General features: G+C 40.6%; 1 protein-coding gene across 1 annotated transcript in view; it reads right to left on the minus strand.

Moving 5' to 3' along the window:
• Window positions 1-18,689, minus strand: part of ROR1 (receptor tyrosine kinase like orphan receptor 1) — a 211,648-nt gene that overhangs the window by 113,521 nt on the left and 79,438 nt on the right. The gene's annotated exons all lie outside the window — the stretch shown is intronic.

Here is an 18,689-nt window from a genome sequence, read left to right on the forward strand (position 1 = left end):
CTTTGCTTGGTAGGCAGAGATCCAGTGAGCAAGCAGGCAGTGGCATCTACTGTTTTCTACTACCATTACCTGGGCCAGAGCAAGAGGCAGGAGAACAAGTCAAGGGTGACTTCAGTGGTGAAGAGAAGGAGAAAGACCAAGGGGCTCTTGTCAGTGCCTGACAATGCCTCCCCCTGAGACCAGCCCTGCATGTAATGGCTGTAACACTTATGCACCAACACGCTGCCAATCAGACTATGGAGCACGCATAAAGCCATAAAAGCCTTTTAAGTCACTACAACCCACGTGGTAAAAAGGCACTGCAGATGAATACTTTTTGGTCACCTCCATGTAGAAATCACAGTGTTTAAATCATCCTGTCTGCTACATTTGTAACAGTAGCTCCTGCAGAATTTACTGCGGGCAAAAGCACAGGGCTAGTCTAAGTCAGAGAGCAGCAAATTCACCCCCACCCTGAAGTACCCAAGGCTTGCCAAGATACTTTGGCACCCAAGGAGGAAAATCCCACAATAATAACAACTAAGAATTTGTTCATGACACCCAAAACCAGCTTCTTGAGGCAACCGCCTCACTTTGCCTAGTGGCAGGGCTGGCCCAGCAAAAGCAACAAACCACACAGCAATGCCAGTGAAGAAAAGCGGTGGGATCCAAGCCAGCAATTACCAATCCGGTTATCATAGCATCTCCTCTCCTGCCCACAAACAAAGATGCTCCCGGATGCCCTTATACTGTGAAAAGATATCCAGGCTGCTTTTTCCTGGTAGCACAAGACCTGTCAATGAACTGCCTCTCACCAAAAAAAGAAACTCTAAACCATCTCGATTCCACCCACTTGTCCTGTATGCTTATGAGAATCAGGTCAAGTGGTGATAACAGATCAGGCTCTTCTTCTGACCCCCACCTATGGAGGAAGGACGGACGGACGGACGGAAGGAAGGAAATAAATTGCCTAAATGGATCCCTTTCTGCCTGCTCTTATTGCAAAGCAGCTTATTATACGGAGAACTGTGCAATCCTATCCTTCTTGCTTTGTGGCAGTACATCAGGCTTTGACTTCTTATTTATTTAAAACATTTCTTGGCCGCCTTTCAGGGCAGATCCCTTCGGAAGGCAGCTCACAACAATAAAATACATAAAAAAGGTTAAAATATTAAAAGCAATAAAAACATAAACACAATAAAATAGAAAAAAATGATAAAAGCCACAACAAAACCAGCAACAACAATAACAATAGCATCAACAACAGTAGTTATATCAAAAGAAGACCAGGGTAAAATAACATGTTTTTAAGGCCTTGTTCTGTAAGAGATGGGTAAAATTGTCAATTTGGCTGGATTAAAACCTCCCCCATAGGATGGCTGAGGACTGAAGATATCCCAGGAGGCAGGGAAGCTACGGGACAAGAAGCCCAGAACCAAGGAAGCTGAAGGGCAGCTTCTAAGAAAGGAATGGCCTGAGAAAGAAGAATACGAAAGAATGGGAGTGGAGAGTTTCTCTAAGAAAACTAACTTTTGGACTAAGGTACAGTGATTTTGTATTTTAGCATGAAATAGGATATATAGATTTTTAAACTTCCATCTCAAAAAAGCTCTTCCTTTTGTGAAGAATGCATCTTTCATTGCAGCCCACATTTTTAAACAGAAATTCTGGGAAGCAGCCTGGGTTAAATTATCTGGATAGAAAATAAAATAAAATAAAATAAAAATCAGATGAGAAGGGTTACTAACTAACAAACAAACACTAGCAGGTAGCCCAATGATCTTATTTCATGACTAGTAGTGTTTAAGATATTGTACTTGAAAATTGATGTTTCATTCCATTCACTTCTCCTACAGTCAAACTAACTGGCATTGCTTACAACTTCTAAGGCCACAGCTAGACCTAAGGTTTATCCTGGGATCATCCAGGGTTCACCCCTGCCTGAGCACTGGATCCCCTGTATATCACCTAGATGAACAGGTTTGAGCCCTGGACGATCCAGGGGGGCCTAACTTTATCTTGAAAACTTCCTTAGTTTTCCTTTTATGGTATTTGACACATAGCTATTCACAAAATGTGCAGTTATATGGAACTATGCATGGCAACTATCAGGAAGTACTGCAATTACATCCCCCCCTTACCCAGCAATTATGAACACATGTTCAGTGGGATACAGTGTCCCAGCTCTCTCCCACTTGCCTCATACAGGATGCCAGTGGAGCACTATAGCTACAGAAGCCAGCCAGCAATAGGATTAAGCCTCTCAAAGACCTGACCCTCATAAATGTTTGAGCTTGGAGTGGTAGCTGCCATTTTTGGGCAACCTTTAGCTGCGCTTGGAATTCCAGGAGCTAAGGGAGGAGTCTAAGGATGGAACCTTGTACCTGATTTTTCTGGCACTGGGAGAACACTACTCAGATCACCCAGTGCTACTATTTGCTGAGCACAAAGCTATAACAGGAAAAACTCTCTCCAATACTCCTCTTTAATGTACCAGAGCAGAAGTTCAAAACACCTGCTTCTTGTTAAAACTAACCACAGTTTTCTATGGCATTCAAACTTGGAGAACTACAGTTTAAATCTACCTTCCCCAAGCCAGTGACGTCCAGATGAATTAGCCTACAATTCCAATCATCCCCAGCCAGCAGTCAAAGGGCACTAGGTTAGGGAAGTTTAAACTATTACTACTTAGACCAAGCCAGAACCAAACTGTGGTTTCTGATCCTGGTTTGCTCACATACCATAACTAAAACAAACCATGGTCAGGTGTCATAGGGTTGGTTTAAAACCAAAAGCGCTTGTTTCTTATTTTCCCCTCTTGCACACTAAAGAGGAGGAGCGACAGGGGAGCACATGAGCTCAAGACTTGCTGTGGCTCATTCACATAGTAGGAAATGACAGTTTTGTATTACATCTAAGCTAGACGGGGCTTTATCATGGGGAGAACCCCAGGATCATCCCTGTGCATCCACATGACGCACAGGGGATCCCAGGATCAGTGAGGGATCATCCCTCCCTTGTCCCGGGATAGAGCCCTCCACTATGGGCCTGGTTTTTCTGCAGTCTCGAGACCACGGAACATGTGGCCCGTTGCTGTGCGTTGCTCTGCGCCCATCGGGGGTAGGGTGGGGGGATCAGGGAAATTAATTTAATTTTAAAAAACACTTACCTTTCGGCGCTCGCGCACTCCTGCTGCTTTAAAAAAAATGGCGGGCGTGATGCCTCTCCTCCTGAGGTCATCGCGACTCACGCATAAACGGAGGAGGGATCTCATGTTAAACACAACGTGAGATCTTCCTTCCTCCATCCTGGATTAAACGGTAGGTCGAGCTAAGGCCTAAATCAGGCCACTTTAACCTGACATTGTTCAGCTGGACTCAGATCGAATTTTCCTACTCCCTAACAACTCCAGCATTTTGAACTAATACAATGGCATGGGAAGATCCAATCCAGGCTTAATTCAGGGCATGGTGGGTGGCAGTGGCCACTTATCACACAACTATTCAGCACATCAAAGCCTCTAAAGCTGCTGACTCTGTGTGAAAATTTTACCTGGGTAGAAAAGTGTCAGCATCTCTTTCCTCAAAACTGTGACTGCCACAGGCTCAGTATGAATTAGCCACAAAATGCCTGAAGTGAATAGTTAAGCTAATATGGCACTCCTGGGTACCAGAGACAATCATAAATTGAAAAAGCAATATTCTAATATGTAGTATTATCTATGTCCACTTGATTGTTTTAATTATCATGGAAAGGAGGAAGAGGAGAAGATAGAGCTCTTCAGTTCTAGGAAATGATGAGCTAGGAAATAAACATTTGGTGTATAATTGGTACTGTTTGAACCCTTTAAATCAGTCTTCCCCAACTTGGTGTAGTCCAGATGTTTTGGACAATAATTCCCAGTATTCCAGACCATTGGCCATGCTGATTGGGGGTGATGGGAGTCAAAGTCCGAAACATCTGGAAGGCACCAGGTTGAGGACTACTGCTTTAAACTGTTTGTGAGGGATTTATCTTCTCTTGCCAATTTCAAAATCATGAAACTTTATATTGTTTCCCTGCCCCTGCAAAAAAAATCAATGAAAGTTTTGTTTTTTTCAGATATGGAGATATAGCCTCTCTCAGATTTAGAGGAATAGTACAGGGCATACTTACAACAGCAGATGTCAAACTAAAAAGCAGCTAGAATTTTGTTTGTCCCAGTACTGGGGTCACTTCTGTCTCAAATGCCTGTGTCTTATATAAATGTATGTCTACCTATCCATGAATGGGGAACAGAAGATTACTAATGTTCCTATGTAAATAAATTTTTGAACAGACATAAGACAAAATAATTATAGGTTCATGAATCAGAACAAACATACAAAACAACCCTCTCACCTGGATATATCGAAGATGTCATCAAAAAATTTCAATGAGAAAGCAACACAAAAGAAAATGCTGATTGTGTGGGTTATAATAACCCACAGATTAATAGAATGAGCAATAACTTGTTCAGGCAAAATGATCCTTCAGTTTTAGCTTCCCAAATGCCACCCCTTATTTCAGTAAAGCAGAATACAAAAGGAGCATTCATTCAGCCACACATTTCTCATCAGGGTCTAATAAATGCAGATGATAGAGGGGCACAAGCTCATTGAGAGGATTTGAAAGAAGGGAGGGCAGACAAATGTTTAATAACATTGAAATGTGATAGCAACCTACAACATACTGTCCTGGATAGGAACAATGGAGCCTCAGAAATTACTCCTATTTGCAAATATATTCAGTCATATAATTAAAAAAAATGACATCAAACCAATGCAAGTCCAGGAAAAATAATAATCTGGGTTAGCAGCATGGTGAGGTAGATGGTTTTTGGCAAGATCGTTCAACTTATGTCCCAGTTTGAAATGGTGAATAGCACAGTGAACTCATGCATTAGAACATTCACGTCTGAAAAGTTATGCTCAGCTAGATAATAAATGATTTTTTAAAACACACACAGACAGTATATAGATTTCAATTTTTGCGCGTTTTGGGGGAGGGGTGGAAGTTTTACATAACAGCATCACCAAAAATATAATCTGTAACCCTCATACAGGCAGGACAACGTGTTCTGCTCTAAAGCTGGAAGCAGCCACGCCCAAGATGTAGCTCTTTATATGCACAGTGCTGCCTCTATAAATTGGCATATGTGGGCATGCACATTGCAACAATTATGTGTCAAAGTTGGAAGAAAGCTAAAGATTTTCCTAATCTTTTTTCCATAACAAATGCATAACACATTTGAAAGAGTTGAAAATTCCACTTTAAAGCACAGACAGCATATTGATAAGAAACTAAGAACATAAGAGCCCTCCTGCTACATCAAACCAAAGAATGTCTAGTCCAGTTTCCTGTTTTTCAAATTGGCCAACTGGATGCCCCTATGGGAAGCCCACAATCAGGATATGAAGACAAGAATCATGTCCTTCTTTTCCAGAAACTAGTATACAGGGGGATGTTGCCTCTGATACTACGGGCAGCATATAGATAGCATTACTCTCCATGCATCTGTCTAAAGCTCTTTTAGGCCTTAGCTAGACCTAAGGTTTATCCCGAGATCGTCCTGGGGTCATCCCGGGATATCCTGTGTGTCATTTACATGAACAGGGATGACCCCGAGACAATCCTGGGATAAACCTTAGGTCTACCTAAGGCCTTAGTATCATTTAAATTGGTGCTCATCACTGCATGTTGTGGTAGCAAATTCCACTGTTCAAAACCTGCTTTGCAACCTCTGTAATATCAAGAGCCAGAAATCCAGTTTCATTTTGGTTCCCATCAAGCTTTTTCAAAAATATTCTCCAGTGCCTAACAAATCCAAAACCCTCATCCCAACACCACTGTCTGAAGCACGCATTGAGATTCCCTCAACTCCATCTGTTTAGCTGGTTTTGCACATGGAACAGCATGTGCAAAGCCAGGTGCACCATGACCACTGACCTATTCTCAGGAACATCTACTAGCCTACCTAGATGAAATATGAAATCCACTATCTGAGCACCATGCGGTCTATATGCCTGTCACAAATTCATATATGTCTGTGTTGCTAATGATCAAATCACTTTCCACTCACCTTCCAAAAGCCTATCCTTAGTGTGAGAGGATATCATCTGCCCCTTCTAAGGAATCATTTCCTTTTTATTTGGAATGAAGCTTTTCTTTTCTCCATGATAGCAGAGGAGATATCACCTGGGAGTGGGATATCACTATCAAAATCCCAAAGGCTTTGTCCACAAATCTCACTCCCTCTCTCAGATTCTCCAGGTTAGTTAACTTGGCTTCAAAGGATCAAACCCATTGCAGTGATGACACAACCACAACTTTTGTCCAGCAGGCAGACAATTGTACATTCAACACTGTACAATACACTGGATAGCCGCCACGCTTCTGCTGACTTTCTACCTTCATAAATGTTCTTCATTTGTTGGACTTTTCCAATCTGGAATTTCTAAAAAAATAAAAAAAATAGGAAGGACTGACTGCTCTGACCTCCTCATCCTCTTGCTAAGCTCATACAGGTGCCTAACTTACCAGCCTGATTAACTGTTTACCTTGATGCTTGGTCACCGGGGCTGTAACGCGTTATCATGTTATCAGTTGGGACTCCCCTCACATTCATACACTTCAGAGATGCCTTTTTAAAGTGAATTTTTCAGCTCCATCACATCTAGGTCAAATGCGCAGCTCCTGTCACTTCTCTGTCACTGGACTTAGCCCCATTCAGTCCAGTAGGAGAGAGCAGCAACCAGACTTTCTCTTTGGGGGGGGGGGGCTGCAGTGCAACAAAGGCCAGAAGGGGCGGAAGACGTGCGAGAGGCAGATGATGTCATGTGAGTAATCTGTGAGTAACGAGCGTGCAGTAAAATGCTTGTTGGATGGAGCTTTTAATTTGTCCAGCTGGGATTGCTCTTTTTCAGCTGCCAACAAATTTCTGGAGAATAGATTTAGCACACAGAGGAACTGTGTATGAATAAATGTCATCCTTTGAAGCTATACATTTCAGCCATTCATTCTGTTCTTATCAAAAGTGGTTCTGTACTTTTGGCATGATGAGACCAAAGGAACAAGCACATGGATAGCTATGGTTTTTTTTTCCATGCTGGGGGGTTATAGGGAGTTAAAATCCAATGCCATGCGAGTGACCTCTACTCACACAATGGAGTTCCCCTTGTTCTCCTTCTCCCTGTGTCCCCTGCCCCCCCTCCCCGCAATCTGCTCTGAAGGGTCTCCAACCCGGGAGCAGATTTGAGCAGCATTTAGGAAGCTGGAATGGGAAAGAGCAGTCCTTTCCTTGAGCTTTTTCTGTTCCGTTGGCAGATGGCCAGCATTGGATCTAACCCAGGAAGAACACATTTTAGTTGCTTAAGTTATCTCAATTGTGCAATAAGGATTGTAAAAATAATTAAATAGTTAACTGAAGAAATCTTGGGGATAAAATAATTCCACAGCATCAAATACCTCCTTTGAGAGCCTCCTTTAAAAACTTTTTTCACCCAGGGATGGGCAATTCCTATCATAACTTTATAATGCTAAGAATTCCGATACTGCAATAATTTCACCCGAAACAACTGAAGTCTGCCCAATTTACTGTTGAGGCAACGCTTTATGCAGAGCACACTAAGCGAGGAAGGTGTAGCACTTTCAAAAACTGTAAGACAGGACATCTACTGAAAAGAGAAGGTACATAATGTTGAGAGATGTGCACGAGGTACAAAGAAGGCAAGCAATTACATTAGAAATCTCAGAGGAAGAAAAGAAAAATCACTTCAGAATCAGTTTGAAATGGAGACGCTCCCCTCCCACCCACCCCAAAAAGCAGATATATGAATAAGAATACAACCACTAGTGGGAAAGTACAACCTTTGCTCATCCTTGGAACCATGCAAATAAACTTCCTCTATGCATTAACAAATTTGTACAAAAACATCCTCTATTACTGATATTATCAGATAATCAAATCCAGCAACAGCAGCTCAGCATCTTTAGTAACCAATGAGATGGGGGGGGGGGGAATATAAACCAAACAAAGCTACAAAGACAAAACAAACACTCCAGAATAAACCCAGATCGACACAGCCAACCCACGCCTCATCAGAGCTGCTGAGAGAATGGCTGCAGCATTACAAAGACTGTCTGCACTAGTTTAATTACATTTTCTATGTTTTGAGACAAAAGTGGGTATAGATGCAATGCCAACATTAATATAGAGCTGGGGGAGGTTCTGCACAAAACAAAATGCCTTTGAGTTGGTGTTCCACAACCACACACGAAACAGCCAGGACCAATTTCACAAACAATTATTTCAGTTTTAGAAGCCCTTAATGCGTTCTAACACTTCTTCTGTTTTCAATGAAAGACAACTTAAGCAAGGTAAAAAGAAATGTTTGAAAGGCATGTTACCATAATAGCTCCCCCTCCATCCCTGCCAGAGTGGTTCTTGACTATCCTAGGGTTTCCTATGTACCATACATGTAATCAACTCCAACTATATTGGGAGGAACATTGGGATAACAGTGCAGGGCATATCCACCCAAATGACTGCACGGAGTGTGATCATTGTTAAAAGGCAAGGACAGGTGTCTATGTGGCTAACCTAAACTGCAGAATACCCATTGCTCTGAACATTCTCCAGAACCCAGCCCTGGCTTTTGGTAGCCACTAGCCAGGGATATAACAACTGAGGTTATATCAATTGTGAACCGCCCACAATTGTGAACCGCCCAGAGAGCTCCGGCTATTGGGCAGTATAGAAATGTAATAAATAAATAAATAAATAAAGGTGTGAGATAAGCTTCAATATAATATATCTAAAGCTATACATCATGTTACTTGGGCCTGGTGGTGTACAATATTTTTTTAAAAAAATTATTTGCTTTTTTAAAATGCATTTTCTTCATGCATTTATTCTCTTTTTGTCTGAAGGATAACATGGCTCCCACGTAGGTTTTCTTTTAAGGAACAACAACACATCAATATGCATTTACATAAACAACTTTATTCTGAGAAATACTGAGGCTGCAATGTTATATATATTTACCTGGGAGTTAGCCCCATTGAACCAAAAGAGGACTTAAGTCTGAGTAAACATGATGATGATGATGATGATGACTATACACTTGAAGCAGCTAAAATTTTATAAGCACTGTACAGATATTGAAAGATAAGGCAGTCCCTGATGCAGGCTCAATCTAATAGATAAGATTCAATAGGAAAAAGGAATGAGGAGGGTAAATTAGAGCACCAGTCATTTTCTGACTCGTATAGATGGGCCCAGGTTGGTTCCAATACATGCACTCTTTCTGGAAAGGAAGGGCAAAGCAAGCTCCCTGCAGCTGCTCTTTCTGTGGTCAGTTTATGGGGCCAGCTTGCTATGATATTCTTCCTGGGAGGCAGACAGGGCTACCTCCCAGTAGCCCCTGGCCAAAGGATGATGACAGAATATGCCGTCCTTCATCTTTCCTGTCCCAGAGCAGCTGTCAGAATTGCTCCGTATCGTTTGTAAGATACTGGATAAATCTCCTGATTAAAAAGGTATATACCGTGATGTATTTTGCTGCTCTGCCTTAGTACTGCAATTGGTTGACCCTGCTTAGTCATTATAGCTTTAATCAAGAAGCATAACATCATCTGAAGATAGCCTCATTCCTATCTTCAAATTCAAGCAAAGAGACATACTTGCACAAAAGTTATCCTTCCCTGATAAACCCTACATAGTTTAAATGCCACCACTGACAATATGTTAGCTAATGAAGTCCACTTATTCATTCCTTTCACATATTAGAAACATTACTCTGTGCAATTTACAGTGTTTTAGATCTTTGATTCCCTACCCCTAAATAAAGCCATCTGCAATATGTCTAGCAAAGTTGCAATTTTACAGCAGAGTTGAATGCCCTTTCACTGTTTACTTGGCAGGAAAGGAAGTACAATTTCTTATTGAGCAAGGATACAGGTCTTTTTATTTATTTAATGTCAAACTATGATTTTTGGAATTCATATCAGCATTATTTTTCCTACATAATACTTACATCTTATGATACTTTGTCATATTCTCTTATTCCTTCTCTAGATCCCTTTGGTCTCTAGTTCCCTTTATCAACTTTTAGAAAACCACAGTTCTTTTTTTTCTTTTGATGTTGCACACTTCAAAAGGTAGCATTAAATTGCCTTAATCTTCCCTTCAATTGTAATATTTCTTCATGTCACCTCTTCCTAATAGTGCTGATATTGATTTAGAGGTTTCTGAAGCTGTCACAGGGAGCTGTTTTTCCTCTAACATTTCACACACTACTTCTACAACTGTTAACTTTTCATTTTTGAAACTCACCAGTGATCCGTCAGTATATACAGAAGGACTTTGTCAATTTTTGCTGCTTCCTGCTTATGTTAGATTTCATTTTCGGTTCATTTGTTGTTGTTGTTAATTATGAGTGCAAGTTTTGGAACACAGCAGTGCCTGAAGAAAGGAGGCAGGGGTTTTGAATGTGTGTGAAGAACAGCGTTGAGTGTGACAACCTTTGAGCTGCCTGCTCCACACACCAATGCCCTCTAAAGAGTCTCTTGATTCAATAACCCTCAGCCTTCCACATTACACCTCAGAGGCAGTGGAGTTTGGTTGGCTTTTTTCAGGGATGGCATGGCCTCCCAGTTGTGCTTTTCCCTTCCATGCACAAACAAGGTAGAGCCCTAGTTTGTTGGAATGAGAGAAACATACCGTCTGCCAGGGCCCACTAGACTACAAGCTTCCTACGAAAGAGGATAACATACCACTCAGAATGACTAAAGAATATATACTGGCCTGGGGTACAAATATAGCAACATATATGATTAGCCTTATGGCCAAGCTGCCACAATGGATAAAGGATAATGTCACATACAAGAGTCTCTAGACTGCAAGGCTGCCCTTGTAGGTTGAACATCCCAATGGCAGCAGTCAATAGTCTCTTTTCACTCACTTCCCTGACAGAAATGCAGCAATACCCAGCTGTCAAGGGCCCTACAAGGGTTTTATAAGAGGCACTCTGGGGAAATGGAGGCAGTGGATGTGACTGGAGCCTTGGCAGCAGGCACTTGGCAGTGCAGTGTGCCTGCCCAACCATTTTTTTAAAAGGATATTGTGTGACAACAGGTGTCAGCCATGGTATATGGCTACCCATGCCAAGTGCCAATGCCAACTGCAACTGGCTTCTCATGCCAGCTGCACCTGTTTTCTCCCACTGCTGTTTCCTCTGCTGGTTGTTAGGAGGGCAGCCACAGAGCTCTGGATTTGCACCCCAAAGTCCAGTCATACCACAGCTACTAACTGAGCCTGAGAAAAAAACAACTTGTCCAAGAAAAGCCTAACAGTGACGAGACCTGATTTCCCAATCTAGGGGCAACATACTAGCCACTGGAAGTGACTGACAACTTATTACTGAATATACCCTTATGAAGCAGGGACATCTTTTTATCAATAGAAACCACAGGCATATAATTTGACACACAAGCTCAAGGTCATATCAGAAATCTTGCTGATGAGTTGTCCACTACTCAGATTATTTCTGTATGCTCCAGGGATCACCTAAGAGGGAGAAAAGGATTATTATGGCCTGATTTGACTACTCTGGACAGCAACACAAGGAGATCATGAATTTGCTACACTTTTATGATCAGCACTACCACATGGGATTATCTCATTTAGGTTCCAGTTAAGATCTTCCAGATTCTGGTTCTTAGAACATATCCATATGAACAATGAACAGAATAAAGCTCTCAATACTTTTAGGCAACATTCCGTCAAGAAAGAAAGAAATTTCATTGTGAACATGAGAATTTTGAGTTTGGGATATGCACAGTCTTGCATTACATGCAGATTCGATGCTAGTTATAGGATTTCTGCCAACTTTTCATTTTAAACTTTCTGAAGCTTGTAATATAATTACAGAATAAATCTGCAGATGATTACAATTAATTTAGAAGAAGTGTAAGGAAGGAATGTGTGATTGTGCACGAGGACCAGGAATATCCCAATATTAAATAACATCTCCGCATTTATATAAATATTAAGTATCTTATTTAGCCTAACTGGTGCACTTGTTTGGATAAATACACAAAAATGTGAATATATATTCTCTTTTGTTATGATAAGAGCCCCAATATCTGACAGGACTTGGCCAATGCATAATTGATATAAGGGAACTTTCCATTCAACTAAAGTTGGCTTCTTTATATATGCCTATACCAGACCACCTGTGGAGGAAGGATTTTTTTTTAATTCTAGAACAACTTGATCCAAAATAATTACTGTTATTTTAGAGTTCACAACACAAGAGTGTCCCTGCCTTCCCACCCCCTTTTTACTTTGATCTTGTAACCACTGTTCATAGAGCCCCTGACTTATTAGTGCCCAAATAATAATTACAACTACTATTAATACTACTAATACAGCAACAGTATTTACCAGTGAATCGTGTATGAGAGCTCAACTAAACATAATCAGGAGTCTGATTAAGTCCTTTCACTTAAAAAATAAATAAATAAATTCTAACAGCCATGTGGAGTACTAATTTGATCAGGAAAGTAGCGCTGGGGAAAGAGAGTATTTAACTCTTTCCTTCTGCAGCATTTCCCTGATCTGAATTCCACCCCATACCCAGCCTCTCCAATAACTGCCGTTAGCCACATGGAAAATGAAGACAAGTCCAGCCCTGACTTCAACCTTATACAGTCCTGTTTTTCATTTTCTGATACTTCACAAAGTAAATTGTAATTTCCTATTTTATTCAAGCAAGTTGTTCATACAGTGGCAACAAGCATGAAATCAGATTTCAGAAGATGGAATATTATGCCACTTTATCTTAAGTTTGTTTAAAAGGTTCATTTCAGCAGCCAAATTGGACAGCCAATTTTCTCTGTTCGCATTTAGATATTAGAAATTATCCATCACATCAGGCTTTCAGATAGAAGCCTCCTATTTGAATCCATTAACACATGAAATCTGTATAATAAATATCTAAGTTAGACATCTCTTCTTCCTCTGACAGTGAGAATACACAGATTCTTACCAGTAGTGCACTTACACAGGCTTTTAAAGCACTGTGTGGAATGTTTCTTCCCTTCCTCTTCAAGTAGTAGATCATTCTTAATACGGGGGTTTCCACATATGAAAACTAAGATGAAACAAAGTCTACCAATCTCCTGGTGTGGTTTATTGCTTTTACTAATGTATGCACCTGTGTGAGCGCAGAACAGAAGTCCCTTGAGGCCTTACACCAGATTTATATACTCTTAACACTACTTAAACATCTTCAAAATGATGTATAAGAATCAAAGACCACATTCATGACAGTCTAATTATTTATATGGGATTAGTTCAATTCCTTTAAATAACGCTCTGTGGAGGGGTGGGGGAAGGGTGTGCGGCTCCCCTGGTACCCGTGGCTCCATACCTTTTGGATGATAGTGCCACCTTTTTCCATGAAGCGAAGTTTTATACAACACAAGATCAATTAACATTTAAGAATGGGGTGTTATTTAATTTGTGAGCTGTTTAACAATAGGAAGTATTAGAAAGTAAGAAACTGAAGAAGACTAAGGGGTGCGATCACCCATACGTAGAGAAGATTCATACATGGAGGATTCCGTGGGCTCATCTGAATCCTGGTTCTCCCCTTTTCCCTAACACTCCCCTGCTCACATGCAGGCATGTGCATACATGCAGTCAGCATAAGAGCCATGAGAAGAAATAGGATGTCTGTGCATGCCAGCCATCTCCTCATGCAACCTCCCCTCTTTTTACAAGGCCAGTGAGTCATCCTTGTAGCATGAGTAACCTGGAAGGCACAGAGAAAGAGGGGTGGATGGAAAGATGAAAGAATGCATAGCCTTCCTTCTCTCCTAATGAAAGTATACACACATATCCATGCATAGTCAGGAAAAAAGAAGATGGAATGGTGCTAAGTGACCCCTCCCCATATTCTCTACTCACAGGCACTGTGAGGTTTAATGCAAATTAAACCTACTCTTGCACTTTAACAGATCTTCTCTAAATTTGGAAACACCCTCATATATTCAGATGGTAGAACAGGAGAGCACCTACACATAACAATAAGCCAGAATTGCTAGCTTATCTTGATTTACTTTAAAAGAACAGAATGCTGGTGTATGCTGCTCACTCAAGTGGGTAAAACAAACAAAAACTGAAAGCTTTGCATGATTTTTGAAACTGTTCATTACTTCCAAACAAGCCAAGATTCATAAACCAACAACAAACCCTGGTTTATTCCTGGCTTATGAGTCCAACTGGTTTGGAAACAACAGCCCAGAAGCCCAAGTTCAGACATCATGCAACGCTTTCAATTTCTGATTTGTTTTACCTACCTAGGATACGCCAGCAATTTTGGCTTATTGTTATATTGCAACACTTTTTAAAGTACTAAGAAGTGGCAATATTCATTTCATGTAGTTATGCCTCAGGTATGGTAGTGCTGCTGATGGAAGAGGAGAGGGGGAACACTTACATATGGAGCAGCTCATGCAGGGGAGATCAGACAATATGCACTGTGTGGCTGGATAGTCCGTCTAACTCAGAGGCAAAAAAAGAACTGAAAAAACATGCATCTGCTCATTACATTTTAAAATCTTGTTTTTCTTTGAAAGAATGACACAAAAGCAAGAGCCACTGTGAAAAAAGTATGCTCACCTTGGCTGTGGCAATTTTACAACACTATAAAGTTAGCAGTCTCCAGTATCCAATTAACAGCTCACCATATAAAATTAAACCAAAGTTGCATACCATTGTATTAGTAGGAGCTTGAGGTAATATGTTTGTCCTCCTGCTGACCTTCCACTGAACACTAGCTTATAAACCATTTTCCTTGGAGGCCTACTAAAAGGCCGAGGAAGATGTATTAATCAAAACAATAAGGAAAAGCGGGACACATAAATAGGGGTTTTTCTCCTGTGTTAAACTAAGTAAGGAAAGGACCTAGAATTTCATAGGAGAGTTTCAAAAATACTGGATCAAATGGGAGTTGTAGAGCTCTTTTCTCCTCCTTTAGATCCTGTGCTGTTATACTCATATCGATATACTCATATGAGATTCTACTAGGAGCTTCTTCATATACCCTATTTCTTCGATTCTAAGACACACTTTTTTCATAAACATCTCTAAAAATGGGGTGCGTCTTAGAATCACGGGTGTGTCTTAGGGTTTTTTTTTCTGTTGGTGGTACTGAAATTACTGTGCATCTTACAATCGATGGCATCTTACAATTGAAGAAATACGCTACTACATAGAAGTGAGCCAAGCTTCTGCCTTCCTTGATTACGCTGTAGCATCTGAACTAGAGCTTGTGGATCTCCTCTGCAGTGAAAGCACCATATACTCCAGATCTCATTGCGTGACACTGGGAAAAAGACCCACATCTCTATAGAAGATGTTGAGATGCAAAAGAATGACTTGCTTGCTATCTTCTCTCTCTACCTCTGTGTACTGTCTGAGTTGGAGTCTACAAAATCATGTTTTCCAACATTCAGTGATTGCTCCAAGGTTAAAGGAGAGCTGGGAAAAGGGACATCTGCTGCCTCCTTTCCTCTGTACAAATGCTTCAGATATTTATAAAATATAAATATGGACTTCATTGTCAAGGAATTATGCATGTATATCATTTAAAGACCTTTGTTCCATTTTACAACTGAAAAACACTAAAGGACATAAATGACCAGGCCAAGATCAAATAGTGAATCTATGATGGAAATAACAGTTAAGTAAAAATTAAAGGAAGAAAGAAAGTTTCTGAGTATATGCAGCCACTGAGCAACTACAGCATCTCCTTTTCACACAGTTTTAATTCAAAGACAGGATGAATGGCATATCATTGCTCCTATATAAATCAAAGCCTCAGCACATTTTTAGAAATTAAGCACTTATCCCAACTCTGATGCTAGCAAACTATAACCAGAAAATGCACATACTGTTTCCTAGCATAATCCATCCCTTGTTTCTCCCTCCCACCACATACATTTCCCCCAACAACTTTTCATATAAGTGGGGATTTCCCCCACAACCTTTTCCCCTCCTCTCGTGGAAAGACTTTCCAGGGCTTAGCCCAGAATTCTGCTTCCCATTCTGGGTTCTGCAATACTGGGGCGGGGACTATTTCTGACCATGAGCAAAGTGCCTTTTCTCACCACTGAAGAACTGTCACCTCCACATGCATACAGCGTTTCAGAATCAAGTTGATTCTGGGCACATGCTAAGCCCCAGATACAAGGCTGAACAAATGTTCTTTCTACACACACACACATACACACACACACACACAACAAGTAATGTGATACTTCAATACAATGATAACATGATGAAAAGGTCAAGGATATCAGTATACTTCCTGGAATTACTTTTGTTTTTAATCTGATTTTTTATGATTCATCCTCCATGTATCTTAAACTTTACGGCTCCAAAAGATATGCTCTGAAACGTTGAAATGTTTTTTTTCTTGCTCAACTAAACATATTTTTGGGTTGTCAAGTATAATTAAATCTTCTGAATGTCAGTACAATTGATGTATCTCCAACTAGTGATTTTAGACTTCTGTCAAGGTTAGGTAGGGAGGAGGGGTACCAGGCAGAAAGGATACTAATTCCCATCACATTCCCATTTGAAATGAAACATCCATAAATACATAAGAAGGACCATTATTGCATCAGACCAAAGGCCTATCTAGTCTAGCATTCAGTTCACACAGTGGCCAACCAGATGCCCATGGGAAGCCCACAAGCAAAACATGAGTACAATGGTACCTGCTATATAACAATGGTTACTATACATAATGGTATTGGACTTTAAGCTCACCAAACTGCAAAAAAACCCAGTTTTCTCTCTTTCCCTCTCTCTCTCTCTCTCTCTTTTTTTTTTTACTTGCACTTTTTCTCTGATTTGTTTATGCAGTTAAATGCATATCTATAATCTGCAGAGTTGATTGCTTGTGCAATTGTATGTATGCTGAGAACCATTCTAGCCATGGAACTCGGAAAAAGGATATTTGTATAAAAAGGCAGCAACTGCCAATAATAAAAATGTGTTTTTATCATTTAAAATTGTTCTTAGCTTCATAAAGTGCTTCATCGTTAGGTATTCCATTTCTGGGATTTAGCTCCAAACATTAAAAAAAAGACAACAAAACACAATGCAATCTTAAATTTTGGGCCCAATTTTGTGTGATTGTGTTATATTTTCATTCTTTCCTCTAAACACAAATGAATCACCTCAGAAGCCATGTCATTTTGTAACAAGCAACAGGATCACATTGATTCGCGCTGTCATAAGCAATCTTGTCACTGGGAACTTGGCATCATATGACCGAAATAACCTGGGCTGACTGATGTAACACAAATTGTATCTGACACCCAGGGAAGGTTTCAGTTTGCATGTTCAGTGACCAAAGTTCTTTGGGTTTAATTACTGGAATGAAAGCATCAGCAAAACACTTCAACTAGGAGGTTAGAAAGTGACTGTTGTCTGAATCAGCAGCATATATCAGTACACTGCCTTCATAGTGAGCAATATTCCAGTAAATAGAGACTTATATTTTACTGGCAAAATACACTCAGCTTTTATGGATGCTGGTGATAAATGACAGCAAGATGAATAATTACTCTCTAGATAAAATTGAAAACACACTAAGAAAAATGTACAGGAAAAACTAGCCAAGTTACCATCAGCAATTTCATTTAGAACAGGAGAGCTGAAAGAAACTCAATGGCTCATGCAGACCTTAGGATCAAATTGAGAAAGTCAATGCGGAGTGTCATTTTTGGCAGAAAGGCAGGGTAATATAAATATAATATATTTATTTAATATAAATAAATAAATAATTTCACACAGCCTGTCCAGCTATGCAGGTGGTAATTGGGGAGAAAATAAATTTTCCGGGTTGTAAAAAGACTTGGCTGGCCAGTTATGGCCCATGGGTTTGATGTTGCTGACCTCTGATATAATCTACCCACCCTGAGAGAGAGTTTCCAATGCCTAAAGAACTATACAATTGATGTCTCTCCAACTGTTAACTGAAAAACCTCCAAAGTAGATTCTACAGCTTCCATCGGCAGCTTCTTCCTACTTTTCCTAAATGTACCTTCTTATAGTTAAAAATAACTGAATCTTAACCTATTCTTAGTGGACAGAGGAAACATATGTGTCTTAGCTAGGCCAGGGTGCTGGGGTGGCTGCAGGCCCTCTCCTACCTTTGTGTTTGGGTGGGCACTAGGCCCTTGATGGCAGTAGCTGTGCCTGCTATGCTAACCTTATTTTCCCAAAATGCAGTGCATCAGAACATTCCTGGTGCATTGTGCATAAAACAAAACAAAACATGGTGGCTTCTCAACAGTGGTGAACCCCAACCATTCCCTGTGGTGGCACCATCCCAAGGTGGCTGCACCTGAATCCAGACCTGAAGTGTGCATTCTCCAGCTCAGGGATCCCTTAGGGCAGCTGCTGGAGTTGAGGGCTTTAGCTGCACGTGGAGTTAGAACTTGATATCCTTTCTTAAGGTAACATGCTGATGGCACCGACAGGGAAAGCCAAAAGGGTGTAGCAAACAATTGGTGGCAGGAGGGACAGAGGGTCAAACGTAACAACACCCAGAGACACTGAGATCTCAGGTACAGTAGGAGCTACTACAACTGATAGGATTTGCAGGCAC

This window comes from Elgaria multicarinata, chromosome 1 (assembly GCF_023053635.1).
Source record: "Elgaria multicarinata webbii isolate HBS135686 ecotype San Diego chromosome 1, rElgMul1.1.pri, whole genome shotgun sequence".
Taxonomy (NCBI): domain Eukaryota; kingdom Metazoa; phylum Chordata; class Lepidosauria; order Squamata; family Anguidae; genus Elgaria; species Elgaria multicarinata.